This window comes from Coptis chinensis, chromosome 7 (assembly GCF_015680905.1).
Source record: "Coptis chinensis isolate HL-2020 chromosome 7, ASM1568090v1, whole genome shotgun sequence".
Classification (NCBI taxonomy): domain Eukaryota; kingdom Viridiplantae; phylum Streptophyta; class Magnoliopsida; order Ranunculales; family Ranunculaceae; genus Coptis; species Coptis chinensis.
In genome coordinates, this window is record NC_141462.1 from 86,046,053 (window position 1) to 86,060,730 (window position 14,678).

Consider the following 14,678-nt stretch of genomic DNA (forward strand, 5'->3'; position numbering starts at 1 on the left):
TGAAACAAACACTTGGCAAACTAACTAATAGAAAATAATCAATTATTTGTTTGTGCACAATAAATTATAATAGCTTACACAGCTCCATTTGCTATTCCACTTAGCAAGCGATGCATTAGTTGAGAGAGAAAAACAATTTCTTTCAAGTATAGGCTTCACCACCTTCAGTTTGTCGTCTGACAACGATCACTTGGAGAGTTTATTTGCATGGGCTGAGTTGAGTTTTAAGCATAAAATGTTTTTTTTTCCGCCATCAATGGTATGCCTACTAAGCCAAATATTCATGATGTAATTGATTAAATTTGCTTAATTAGGCAGCAATATTAAACTCTGCCTAACTTGGTTTTTCATATTTGCCTGATTTCATTAAATTTTATTCAGGACATAAATGATGGATTCATTTAGTTATTCCAGTAACATTCTAATGCAACCATGAGTAGGTGCTCATCCATGGAAATGGTATCTTCGAATAATCCAGTTGTTTTCCAATTCAAACAAACCCAATTCGATCTCGTATTAAATAAATTGCCAAACCGTTAAAGAAACTCAAAATTGAACAATAAAATGAGTCTATCTCGAATCACTCCAATGAATTAGAATAAAGTCATTACGGCATATCCATTTCTCCATGTTCAAAATTAATTCAACCATTAAGTTGATAGAGGGTATTTCTTCATTCAATTGACCTAAATAAATCAGCATAATCTGCTAACAACCCTATCTGTGACGTGTCCTTAAGGTAGAGATTTTTTTTTTCTTTTTTATTATTATTTTGTTAAGTAAAACACTCAAAGAGGGTAGACAATGTAGAGCCTTTAACAATTAACAATGATGATGCAAGTGATACTAAAGCATGATTAGTTCATATAAAAAACTTAAAAATCATAATGACATTAGATATGAATAGTACCTTAATAAATCAAGATTGTTCAAATATCCATTTTCCCAAACAATTAAGTAACTCCACTAATGGACATATATTTGAAGCCAATCAAAGACAAATATGTGGAATGTGGCCTGAACCAAAAAGGAAAAGTGAAGGAAAGAATATTAATGCCATTTTTATGTACCTTAACCAAACAATGTTTGGATGGCCATTTTACTGAGATGCTATAGTGATCTATATACAATAGCCTTTACAATGTTATGCATGTGTTAATTCTCCACAGAGCCTGACATACCACACGACATTCCTATAAACATTTTGATAATAAATATGTTCACGTCAGTAAGCAATTTACCAACCCATAACTATATCTAGCTTATCAATAAGCTTCAATTAAGAGTTCAGTTCAAACCCCACATGTATTCCTTAGCTATGTCAGGTCCTTCACAACTTAAATAGTTTATTCCAATGATATTTGCGAATATCTGGTATGCATATATAGTATTCTTTATCCCAGGAACTTTATAAATGAATGCTGCTTGCCATAAAGTTAATTAAGAGGCAACGCTGAAGTAGTACGAAGTTAAAAATCCTTGTGAAGATGAAGTGTGAGAATCCAATGTTCCATTATATGCTCTCTTTTGGAAGCACAATATCCATCTCCCATTCAATCCTACTAGTGGACGTTCTTCTGTTATGCATGATTAAGGAAGGGTAAGCAGTAACTAAACTAACATTAAAATTGATTTTTTTAATTAAATAATTAAATCAATTCAACTGACACATATATCAAAACCATGAGAAACAATAAAGTCATAAGAACAAAATTTGCCTGAAAATGAAGCTTATGTCAAAGAGACTCCTTTTACATTTTTTTGATTTGATAAGACTGGTCATGGTTATCACCATTTTATCAAATTGTGCAACATATTGTAGAAGCACCCTATATAATGATCCCCTTCTTACAGCTACAACACCTTTGGCCAAGTGGGTTAACCAAAACATTGTGAATTTGAGATACAACGGTCATAAGTTAACTTCGCTCTCAAGAAGTAAAACCATTAAACCTAAAAAATGACTCAGTTGTGTTTTATCTTTAATTTCCTTGGGTAATTAAGTCAGTAGCATCCAAAATATTGAACCACTTCAAAATATGGTTTTGTCAATATTACTCACTTCTTGATATAGAAGGTGAGACCATTTGTACGAAGGTTCATAGAAACCATATACCGATATTTCATTTATTATACACGATAAATATAGAATGCTTATATTTATAATGGCCTGGTAGGATTGCACATCTGATTTCCATCAGTTTGAACTGCTCCAAAAAATTCTGCAACCATGATAACAAACAATAGGAATCAACACTTGCAATTTGAGTTACAAATATATTCATCAGATAACAAAAAATTTATTTCATGTAGAAGCATCCCATTATAGAGTCACATTATATTGTCAAAAAAAGGTGTTGGTAACAATTAGATGCATGTGCATGGACACACTTAATAACTAACATTATATTCATATAATACATCAAAGCCAATAGATGATCATCATCTACATATTAGATAATCAGATTCGAGACACAATGTTCCATACACACATGGTTCAGAAAAAGATTATATGAGCATATAATCCTCATATTCGAGCTTTTGTCGATTTATATTTTTTATTTTTTCTTAAAAAAAAGAATCTAGAGATTATTCAACATATTATATACACTTAATTAACACTGCAACTTAAGTGTATATAAAGAGAAACACGGACAATGACAAAATGGAGATTACCCATGCCACCGATTGTATAAGCCGTGTGATCTCTATGGCGATGAAAAAGATAACTGCAATGACTCCAAAACCTATTCAACCAAAAATTCCAACAGTCAAATATAATCAATAACTTATTCCATAAAAATAAAAAAAAAATAAATAAATCACTAAAAAATGATTGAAAGCGGTCATAATCAACATCGAAAGTTGAACAAAATTTTGTCAACCTTTTCTGTATGTAATACTTGATGTGTGTTTTATAAATGTTCCCAGATGTTTAGATATTTACAATATAGTTCAGCTACAGAAAACTAACTCAGTTATTACCTCTTTTCAACATAATTTTTCCGCTAATAAAAACCTGATATATATAAATCCACATTTTAAGTCATCTTATTCTTGGTGCAATTTACACCAACCAATTTAATAAAGAGATGTGAGGAAACAAATTAAACACGCAAAGTAGTGGAGGGAAAGGGATCACTTACTAACAACAGCAAGTGAGACAAGTTTTAATTAGAACTAAGGCAATGTTCTTCTACCGATACAGAGGAGTTATAGAATTGAGTTCCATTCGACCAGTGTCGATATATCTTCCTCTCTTGGCTCATAAAAGAATGGATATAGATTTTCGATTAAACACACATTTCGGATTCTCGAACTACTGCCCAAACCTAATTCTTTTCTTACCAGCCTTCCTATCGGATCTCATCGTTCCATCAAAATCACGCACCCTCGGACGAAGTTTCCATTGACTTAGTGAAAGAACATGAAAGACTACCATAAAGATCAAACACCCTCCTAATATTGTTATTCAGCTCTCTAATCAAACCCACATTTGATCCTATAACAACTGATCCTTTTATATTCTCCTAACTAACTTACCTAAACAAACCTCATTAAAAATATTATACTGCCTTGATTATCCAGAAAACTAAGAAGCATATTTACCCACGGTCAATTTTTTTTCATGTAGAAGATCTTATTATATTATAGTTACTCACAAATTTAAATTATAGTAGCCAGGTTGGGCCTTTAGAGCGATTTTTCAAAATATAAGGCCTGAAACAAACATTTATATCAAGGTAGTCTCTTTGATAGGTCAAAGTTATCGTAGAAGTGGAGGAAGTACTAAAGGCTTCAATCAATTGAGAAACCCACCCATCTAAACAAAACATAACAAATATTTAGTATGCAACGATAGAACATACATCTTTTTTGTCATTTAAGTATAAGTCAATCTTCATAAGTCATAATCACAAATCATAGGTCTTCTGTCCTTTGCATATTGCCACTCTATTTACCAGTATGTTTTTAGCCGTGAATATGTTTATGGGACCTTTAGATCTTTATCTATATCAGAAATTTATCCCCAAACTGAAAAAAGAATATTGTATCCTACTTAATCACGTGAAATACTGAAATCCCAAGCATAAAAAACAGTCACACATAAATACATAAAGTTAAATCAGTTTCGTAAAAACTATTTTTAATCTATGCAACTACTTGCATATGGAACTCCATTAGCATAAACAAATACCGTCAAAACCTCAGAAGAGTTTGTATTCATAAATTATTAGTACGTTTAATTATGAGAACGGATACAACTTTCAATTCTATTAAGTAATTCTATCCCATATCTTGTCATACATCTTTCATAGCATCTAAGAAACTATTCACTTCACAAATCATCCATCTTACCATGCAATTTCCCTCTTTATTTATTTTTTCTTTTGATTTATTTTATGAAAGATATAATCCACTAAAAATTTAACAATTCCTAATACCAACTAAATTTTTTCTCTAATATCACATCCAAGCAACTTACACATCCTAACCAAATAGTGCAAAATTTTGAAAGCAGTACAAAGATAAATATACAACGTATTAAGATAAAAATAAAGCAAAGAGAAGAAAAAGAAATTTGAAAGTTTGTAAGAATATACTATCGTAACTATTTTTTCCCTGCCTTAAAAGAAATTGTGATCAGTTGATCTTTTTCAATCATTAGTCCCACATAAGACACTCAAACTTCCAATCAAGTGGACAATGATTGCTCTCATAAACATTGAGGCTGTGATCTGGGGCCTCGTATGTAATCCATAGCAATCGCTTCAGGGTCATAGCGATTTTTTTGCCCAATGACAACAGCTAATTCCATTAAGTTATCAAGTGCTTCTAAAGGGCTTAAAATTTCAATGGTCCTTCTATTTGGTAGATATGAGACAATACCTTTTCCAAGCCTAATCAAGATGAAAATAAAGAAACGAAATGACACACATTTTTTGAAAAACTTAATCGAAACGCACTTGTTATGGAATGATTTGCAAAATCTTCTTCGAATTATAAAGGGTTGAAAGTCTAAAATCAGTGCAAGTACGACAGTAAAAACAATTAGGAAAAAGTTACCTAATTTGTGGATTCGAGTTTGCAAGAGATTGCATCAAAACTGAAAGAGGATTCAGAAATTTGACTTGATCCAGATTCGACGTCGCTGTAATCCAATAAGAAAAATAATTTAAGACCAACTTGAAAAGGTTATCAGCAAATATCAATGGCTTGCAAAAATAAACTTGTTGTCGTCACAGTCAAGAAAGGGCTAATCATCCTAGCGAAAGCAATGGAGTATTAATGAAGATCAATTAAATCAAGTCAATATTCAATGAGCAAAAAAGAACACAGAGTATTAGACATCAACAATAAACACACATGCTTAGTTTCATGACAAATAGGTGAAGTAGCATGAATTTCAAACTAGGTTACAACAGGTAAAATCAGGTCTACACACAAATTCCCTGCTCAATTCAAACGAAAAATCAATAATAATAACTTTTCTTTAGTAATCAACAATTTCATATGTAATATAACCATATACCATAGTAATCAAAAAATTAGGCTGCTCAAAAGTATACCATATCGTGGTCCTTATGTATACTACATCATGACAATCTTGCAATAATCAAAAGTATAAGATAGTATGTAAAACTTAACGTGCTAATTGGTACAAATTAATGCAATAAAGCTCTTCTTCATTTTAGAAGGAAGGGCATATAATTGTCACCTTAAACATATAGTTTAAATGCTAATGGATTATTTAAACCAAGAAAACATGTAGAGTAATAAAAAGTAAAGTTGGCAAGTAGAAGTTTAGTGGGAAAAAAACTTACAGCGTTTCACACACACACACAAACACAATTCTTTGGGATTCTTTTTGGGTTTTAATTGAAAAATCATGAGAAACCCTGCTTATATTCATTTAGTTTTTTTTCCCTATTTTTATGGGACTATTTGTGAAGTTTTAATTTGGCCTCCTGTTTTTTTGCAAGTAGAAAATGCCCTATGAATGGGTGCTTCAAGGACTTCTCATCGGAAAATCTATTTTGGTTAACAAATTTGCTATAACTTTGCATTCACTTTCTTATTTTGTGGGCATTTTAGCTAAATCACTATGATCTCGTGAGAAAGTTAAAAGGGACCATACCCAAGTTTTGGTTAGAATATACCAATAACACATGATCACTCAAGTGAATAACTAAGAGAAAAAGAATAACATATAAATTCTAAAGAACACGACCCCAACAATGACAATCAACTCCAGTGCAAATTTGAACCCAACACCGATCATATAAAGCAAAACACTTTTAATCTAGAGCAATTCAATCGTATATAGCAACAATATAGAAGGGACCTACCTCCACCGTAAAATGACTTCCTGTTCCTCTTTCAAAGATATTAAATCTTCACAAACTTTGTCCACATCCACCATTCGCCTGTTTGTAATTCCATTTACAGATTGTTTTAAGAAATGTTGGCAATAGAAGAAAGTTTCCATTATTTTTCAGGCTCAAACACTTTTGATTGCTCGACCAATCTAATTCTATAAAAATTGATTTATGGCGAGTAAAAGAAAATTAGGGCTTTAAAAATTGCCTTAAGCAATGCTAGAGCTACTTGAATTTGTGTACCATAACATAACCATAGTGCCTTAACTTCTAATTACGTTTTTGCCTTGACTTTCTAATTACAATAGTGTTATTACGTGGATGTATTCGCTTTTGGTTGAGTAGTGCATTGTCCTATTTCAAAGTGTCATAGGACTAATAGGAGTATGTATTAAATTGTATGCAAATTTTCTCTCTGCGTACTTATATTCCAATTAATTAATTCAAATTAAAAGAGAATAACTAATTCTAGCTGACCTGATTCATAAACAATATTTGATGGAAAGACCCTCTCTTGTAACAAAAAAAAAATTTACCACATAGTCAATGTAATGAACGTGATACTATGCATTGTTGGAATTGGGGATTTTAATTGAACGTCTAAATATTACTTAATGCCAGATTCACAAAACAAACCTTTTCTCAATTATATAGCTTAGTAGGCATGTAAGACAATAAACTTGAAAAATAGGAGATACATACACACGCTAGTCTCAAACATACTTCCAAACCACATTAACTAAACTAGCAATCATGCACATGCTCTGCACGTGGTGAAAAAAAAAATCTTATGGAAGCTTATTTGACGACTGTCTTTACTTTGGAAAAGTTTATTACTAATGTTAGACAAATAAGCAAAACTGAAGGGGAAATCCATTGTACTTGGCACACAGAGTACAATGCGTTAACTGCAATGCACTTTGAAACTAAAACCAAAGCATACCCATTAACCGGTATGAAGTAAAGAAACACCCACAAATTTTTATTTTTTTTGAACAGCCAACAAATAACTACTTCCTTTATATCTTGAAGTTGGATATCAAACATACACAAAGAAGTGTTTACACAAAAGGACACACTTGGGAAAGAAAACTCGGTCATTACAATACCCATGATCCACTTCAATACCTACTACTTCCTTATAGTTATCTAGAGAGCGGTGTTAGCCTATCATACTAAAAAAAAAAAAAAGTGTCACCGATTGCACAAGGACACAAGCTTAACTCGGTCATTAAGAAACAATGACGTCATCGACTACAGCGCGCCATTTATTGGTAAACCTGGATCAATTCAAAAGGTATTTAGCTGGTGGCGATGAGAGCAACCGCGCCGAAGAGGATGTGTATACTTCTTGCAAATGGCTTGGAGCACGTCCTCGCTGGTCACCGAAAGTGGAAGTGAGCCAACATCTTGGCACGGACGGAAGTCGCGTGATTAAGAGAAACCCGGTGTGATGCTCAGAGTTTCATCCCAATTCAAAAGGGGTTTTGTTCAAGGTACAACGTGCAACATAGGCTGCAGGAAGCATCTACCGGTGATGAATAGTACCAGTATCAACTCATCTTGCGTCAAGGCCAGCTCTGCCAAGAAGAATATCATGTTCTCCATCTCCTAATCGACACAACAGCCTTTATATATATCGCACAAGGAAGCTAGACATATGGTGTTGGGATTTGTTAAGCTCCATTCAAGCTTTCCCGAATCGGCTTCTCCATTACAAGTATCGTGCTTTGCCGCAATGCAAACAAAGTCATTAACCTCGGTGCCCAAATCTCCTCATATTTGCTTGCTATGAGCATGACACTCATGCCTATTAACGCAAAATCTTCCTTGAAACCGATCTCATGGAAAGGTACCGATCAACTATATGAACTGTAAGATATCTGAGTTTGGGGCATGAGCTCAAACTTGTTGTGAACTTCAATTAACCATTCCACAAGAATATCCCTCATCTTCTCATTAATTTCATCTTCGAGTATACATGTAAGCGTGAACTCACTCAAATTCTCGGCAAGCTTGTAATATTTGTATATATCCTCTACATAGTCCACAATTTTGCCAAGTGATTATCAAAGATCTGCGCATCAATATCGATAATGGCATCCTTTGGCTTATTGGTTATACCACAAGCAGCCTTGCTTCGAAAGCGATTAGAACTGATGTAAGGGTATGAACCTTCTTCTTCTTCGCAAAGCTTCTAGGGATCTCTTAATTTCTGATTTTTCTTCTTGATATCGATCGATGTCGGGACTAATCTCAATAACCTTCTCGGGCTTTGGCCTCACGGTAACATTCTTGAGCAACCTTCCGTATTGCAGCAACTTCTTTTCCAACAATATGACCATCAACAACTACAACAATTTGTTTCTTATTGTTATTCTCGGTGATATCTCTCTTGTGGTTTGGAAATTATCGTACAGAAATTCCTCGAGCATCGGGCGATAGTAATTGGGTTCACATCAATGCCTCTTCCATCAACACCTCTATTTGTTACATTTATGAGTGCTCGTCGATTATTTCCTTCACCGCACCAGCCTTGTGCGTTCCTCCACCTACAATTACTGCCCCCTCCTGCGGGTTGGTTGAACAACGGATCTTGAACCCATTTCTTCGTTTTCTTGTTCTTGAAATTGCTTCGCACCAAAAATACACCTCCAAAAGTTTAAATCAATGATGATATTAGAATTTGTGGGCCGGGAACCACCTTCTTCTTGAACTTGAATTCGCCATCTTCTTTTCTCTTCTCCACTTCTCTCTTTCTTTCTCTCTCCGCAAATAACGGTTCTTGTTCTTTGCGGTTGTTAAATTGAATGAAAGTAATTCAAACAGATGCACTATAAACTAATAATGGTAGATGTGTTTTTTAGTACTACTCACTTGCACCATTTGGGAGATGTATACAATTGAATTCCTCTTCATTAGTAACCATTCCCTTTCCAAGCAAGCTTTGAACATCTCTCATTTTTGCTAATTCGAACTTAGAAGTTGTTAAAGCTGCGGGGTGGCTCTTTCTCTTATCAAATGGGGTCTTTGAGTTCGCCTCTCCTAGCTTGTGGCCAACATGGAATGATCTGGAATGTTTCGCAAACTCCTTGACGAAACATAGTGATATGGTTCATCTTCTGAGGCCTGAAATCTGGCTCTTTGGTCCTTTCTTGATGTTACGATATAAAAATAATTGAGTCTTTGTCACATCTTTGAAACTTTTGGTTTTACATATAATTCCTCTAAGGCTACTTGAAAAATAAGGTACCATGTTGTTCTAGACAATTAAAATAAGTTGAAGATAATTGATTGAGTTTGAAGCATACTTCCCGCAAGAAGTCCGCAACTCCCTTCCTTTCGGGACATTTGAATCCCGTGATTCAAAGAACTCAAGAACATTCTCACGAGGACCCCGGTACACAATATGTCCATCGAGAGTAGAACAATGTCATCAAAGAGGTCATAAGTTTCAGGTGCCGGTGAAGAAGAGCAATCATAGCAGTTCCACCAAGAATGTGGACGGTGACCGCCTCGAGTCGTTCACAATCTGGAAAGTCGTTGAGTTGTGTCGGGCCGATTGGATATCTCATCCATGAAAAATGCTTTTGCTGGTCCCACAAGCATCTCTCCTACATATAACAATCATAGTGTAGATTATTGACCCAAATCGGGAGTAGCTCATGCTTAATAGTGAAAGAATCGAAAGCAGATTGATTTGTTCTACACTGTGGTAACACGTTTCTTCCGCCACCGAGAGATACCCCTTATCATTACATTTCCGACCATGGTATCGGCACATATATCTAGTCCCAAAATCTGAAGATTTAAGGCGAAATTAATGAGGAAAAAACTCGAACACTTGGTGCTTCGAACAACCATTTATCGTAACAGAAATGCATATAGAACCTGTCCCCTTACTTACCTTGAGAAAGTATTCAGTTATAACATTTTCTTTCGACCTTCCGGTGATCTTTGCTTTTGCTCAAGTGGGGTGAGGATGGAAACAAGCATAATGAAAAATGATTGAGAACCATTGGATTCTTAAGAAAAAAAGACTTAAAGACAACAAACAAACGAAAAGTTCTTCTTGAAGACACCATAAGAAAGAGCTTAAATATAAAACGCGTCTCTTCCCCGCCAAAATTTAAGAAACAATCAAACGAGCCTTTGAACAAACAAAAAGAAGAATCGATTTCACCTTCATAAACACATCAATATATGGGTCCGGCTTAATATTAGCCACTTTTCTCTCTTCGGGATAACTCGACAAAGATATATCGTAGAATAATTCCAATTCAAAAGCAGAGAACTCTTTTCATATAGAGAAAATATTTTTCTGTTACTCTGTTGCATCACTTGACACAATTATTTAGAAGTTGAAGTTACCATATTGTGCTCCAACCCCTTGGCATCTTGCGGAAAATGCTAAGGTTTCTCTCAATCTGTCATTTTCCAATGTGGAGATCATCCCGACTTACATAAAGAGAATTCCCTCTGGAACAAATTCATCCATTCCATGTCCATTGTAGGTTATTCTTCCCGAAACCCGCAACCACGAGAATGGAAACCAAACTTTGATTCATTTAATGTATCGTGAATTAGCTGCTCACAAAACCTTCCAGAAATCTGCTTACATGTGAACGACTCACGTGCAACCACTCTGCATGTGAACGACTACATGTGAATCTGCATTGACATTCCCATCTATGTCCAAAATCTTATTAAAGATTGAAGTGCAAGCATCATATGATTTGATGCAATTATCTCCACCATTTTTCGCTGCAACAACACTTCAAGATTAATCTACAAGTCTAACATAATCATAGTGAAAAGTATAGAAGAAAGCTTTTTATATATTCATTCAGAGAGATCAGTTTGGATGCTCCTTCTAAAATCTTTTCATCTTAGATGAACTCAAAAAATAATAATGAAGTGGTGTCAACGACCAAATCCCGTCGTCATAAATGATGTATCTTGAAATAGACAAACATCTAGGACTTCAAAACACTAAAACTACAATGATGTCTCGTAGTCCGAGAATTGTTATTATTCTTGGGAGTAGTATTAAGAAAGTGGGGAAGACTTACCACATAGTTCTCTTGTTCGCTCGCATTATGGAACCATTCCATTAATACTTAGGACTCTTGGATAATTTTCATTTGTAAGGCATAGTCCGTGGAAGCCTTGTCTTGAACTACTGAATCAATAAGTCCATTGCCAATGGCGAATCCCTGTTTGGCCACATAATTTGGTTATGTAGGTCCACGATTGGGAGTGACAACAACAAATTCATAATTAATCAATAAGAGAAGTACCTTGATTTATATGAATCCCTTCTTTCTCTTTGTAATCATTTTATTTTGAAGTCATCGGGCTATTTTGGAAATTATTTGCAAATACAAAAATCGACACCATTATCACCATTAAAAAGAGAAGCAGTTCATTGAAAATTAGGACCAAACCTTTAAAACAAGCAACACTCAAAAACATTGGAATGATATATGAGAAAAACAAAGGTATGTTAAGAGATGAATTTACATGAACTGTGGGCAATAAGATTAAAATTCTCAGTAGACAATCTTCATGGTAGACTATAAAAGTGATGGGCAGAATTCACTCACCCAATTCGCATCCATCTGTTAAAGAAAAAACTGATTTTATCGATTTCAAGGAGAGTGGATTTTTCAGGGGATTTGCAAGCAAAGAATTGGGAAAAAGTTTCAAATCTAGGAGCGAGCTCTCTTTTACTGTTTGCAAAAGAGGTGGGAGACGTAGAGTCGAGATTGAAACAGAAAGGTTTTCGTGAATTTATTAGTGTAAGAGCATCTTCTAGTGTCATATTTGATATCTCCGACTTTAACTGCTTTTCAAGCACCTCTGCCATGTCTTCAATCCCTGCCGTCCTCATATTGAGAGCACTCTTATGAGCGTGCCCAATTCATCAGTTCAGTAAACATCAAACTAATGAAGAAATAGGAGGAAAAGACGAATGCCCACATCTCAAAACAAAACACTATACACATAGGGTGACATTGCAGATTTAATTTAGTAGTACTCAAGTTCTTAGATCAACAAAATTTCAGCAAGTATAAAACAGAGGAAAAAAGATCAAATGCAAGGAAAAGTGCAACACCAACGTTTCAAACAGCAAATTAGACAATATATATAGAAAATTCAAATAAAATAAGAAAAACTCAAAGTGCAAAATAAACAGAAGGTTGAAAAAATAGTGGAAAGCATATCATAACACATGTATGGCAAGATGCAAAAGAATGTAGCATTTCCCCATGTTTACAATGAACTATATGTAATGAAAAGAAGGAAGATAAAGTATATGCATACCTGAGCAAGGATCCTAATCTTTTCAATCTTTTCCATGACTTGAGGACCAAGTTCTCTTTGAAGAACGTCAAATGTTCTATTTGTTTGTTGAGGTTAAGAGACCGGAGGTTAAGTGATTAGAGGTTTTTTTTAATTTAAGAGACAGAGAAGAGAAGGCTATTGATCCCAAGTATTTCAAGAGGGGCAAGAGATAATAAGATTTTTTTTTTACCTACTGTTTGCAAAAAAAGGTGGGATACATAGAGATTGAGAGGGAGACGAAAAGGGAAAGGATTAATATATTTATGGAAATTTAAGTCTTAATTTATGACTAATAAATATAGGCGTACAATTCATATAGTCATATAGTGCGTGCATTTGGTTTTCAACCTGAATTTACACGAAACTCCTTTGTGAGTGTGTTATAACTTAAGGGTATAAATAGAAATAAAAGTCGAAATGACGGAATAGTCTTTTTTAAAGGGCATTGAATATTTTATTTTAATATCTAATCAAGGGTATTTAGTGGTAGATAAAAGGTTGGTCTAATTTAAAAGGTCAGGTTAATTATGGTGTACTTTACTAATAGAGATAACTAACCCATATTAATCTTCGAACAAAATGGAAAAAGATGAGACGGACCTGATTTGCAGTGATTGCGATAAATGAGAAGATCAATATGCGATAAACATTTTCAATTAATGATCATTATTGCTTTCAAATTGTTTCAATTGAAAAACATTTACCAATCCAAATAGTTTCTGAAACAGAAAGTCTTTAAATGGAAGAAAATTGCTTACTTGTTGTTGAATACCTATTGATCAATGATCAAAGAGAGCAAGACTCAAGCCATAAGTTTTGGGTGGAGCATGTACATATAGATAAGATAAGATAGAGAGCAGCAATAATGTTGTTGAGAAATGCCTTAAATTTGTTGGAGAAGATTGTCGTCCTTGAATTGTTCAAGAACTCGTAAGTGATTCTCGCTTGGATCAGATATTGCAGGATCCCTATGGCAATTACGTTATTCAAGCTGCACTGAATAATTCAAAGGTAATGCTTCCCCTACCGTTTTCATTCACCTCTTATTCTCATTGGGGTGGTTATCTCGTCTGGTTATTAATTTCTGTTTTTGAGGGGGCTGCTCATGCTGCGTTGTTAGAGGCTATCCGACCCCATGTTCCGACCCTCCCGTACCAGTCCATATGGGAAGAAGATCCTCTCAAGCAATGGCCTAAAGAAATAGCTTAAGCTATTTTTGAATGAGTTCCATAGAATAACCACTTCTCAGATGGTTTTTTGAATTCTCAAAAATTTCTTAAGATAGTAGAACTAAACTCTTTGTAAGTCTTTCGGTGAACCACTATGTAGATTGCGTGAATAAATTGAAGCATTTGTTTTAGCTTTGGAGGCTTGGATTCTCAAGTTGCAAAGGCTGACTTATATTGTACAACCCATCATAACAGATCACACGTTTGGTTACGGTTTTTCCTCTTTGAGATCAGTTGAGAAAGGTCGGTAGAAGGCAATTTTGTTAAGGGGCTGCATCTGCATGTTGTTATATTGGAGTTTCTTTATGCTCTGTTTGGTTGGATGTATTTACATGCAATTGCACCTAATTCCATGTAACCACCCACAAAACAGTGTTTGGTAGCAAAATGCAAATAGGCAGTTGATGCAACAAGTTGCAATTATATGCACTATATAAATAGTTTCCATGACATCCACTTGCAGCCAAAAAAGTTGTGTAAATAGATGCAAACACAATAGAGGTGCTTTCTCTTATTTAAGATGTGAAAAAAAGTAGTGGGATAATATAACTAACTTTATAAGATATGAAAAAAAGTAGTGGGATAATATAACCAATTTTACATCTTTTTGTCTTGGGTTTACCAAACACAAGTAAATTGGATGCAATGCAATCAGATGCAATACAATCACATGCCATTTGCAACTATTTGTCATTTGCAAGTCGGTACACCAAACCAAACA

General features: G+C 34.5%; 1 long non-coding RNA gene across 1 annotated transcript; it reads right to left on the reverse strand.

Annotated features, from left to right (window-relative positions):
- Positions 1 to 1,671: 1,671 nt before the first annotated feature.
- Positions 1,672 to 6,645, reverse strand: LOC147489581 (uncharacterized). The gene is made up of 4 exons (XR_015200789.1): positions 6,351 to 6,645; positions 5,068 to 5,152; positions 2,677 to 2,747; positions 1,672 to 2,222 (listed from the first exon to the last, which is right to left on the reverse strand). It is a non-coding gene; the product is annotated as an uncharacterized LOC147489581 (long non-coding RNA).
- Positions 6,646 to 14,678: the final 8,033 nt, after the last annotated feature.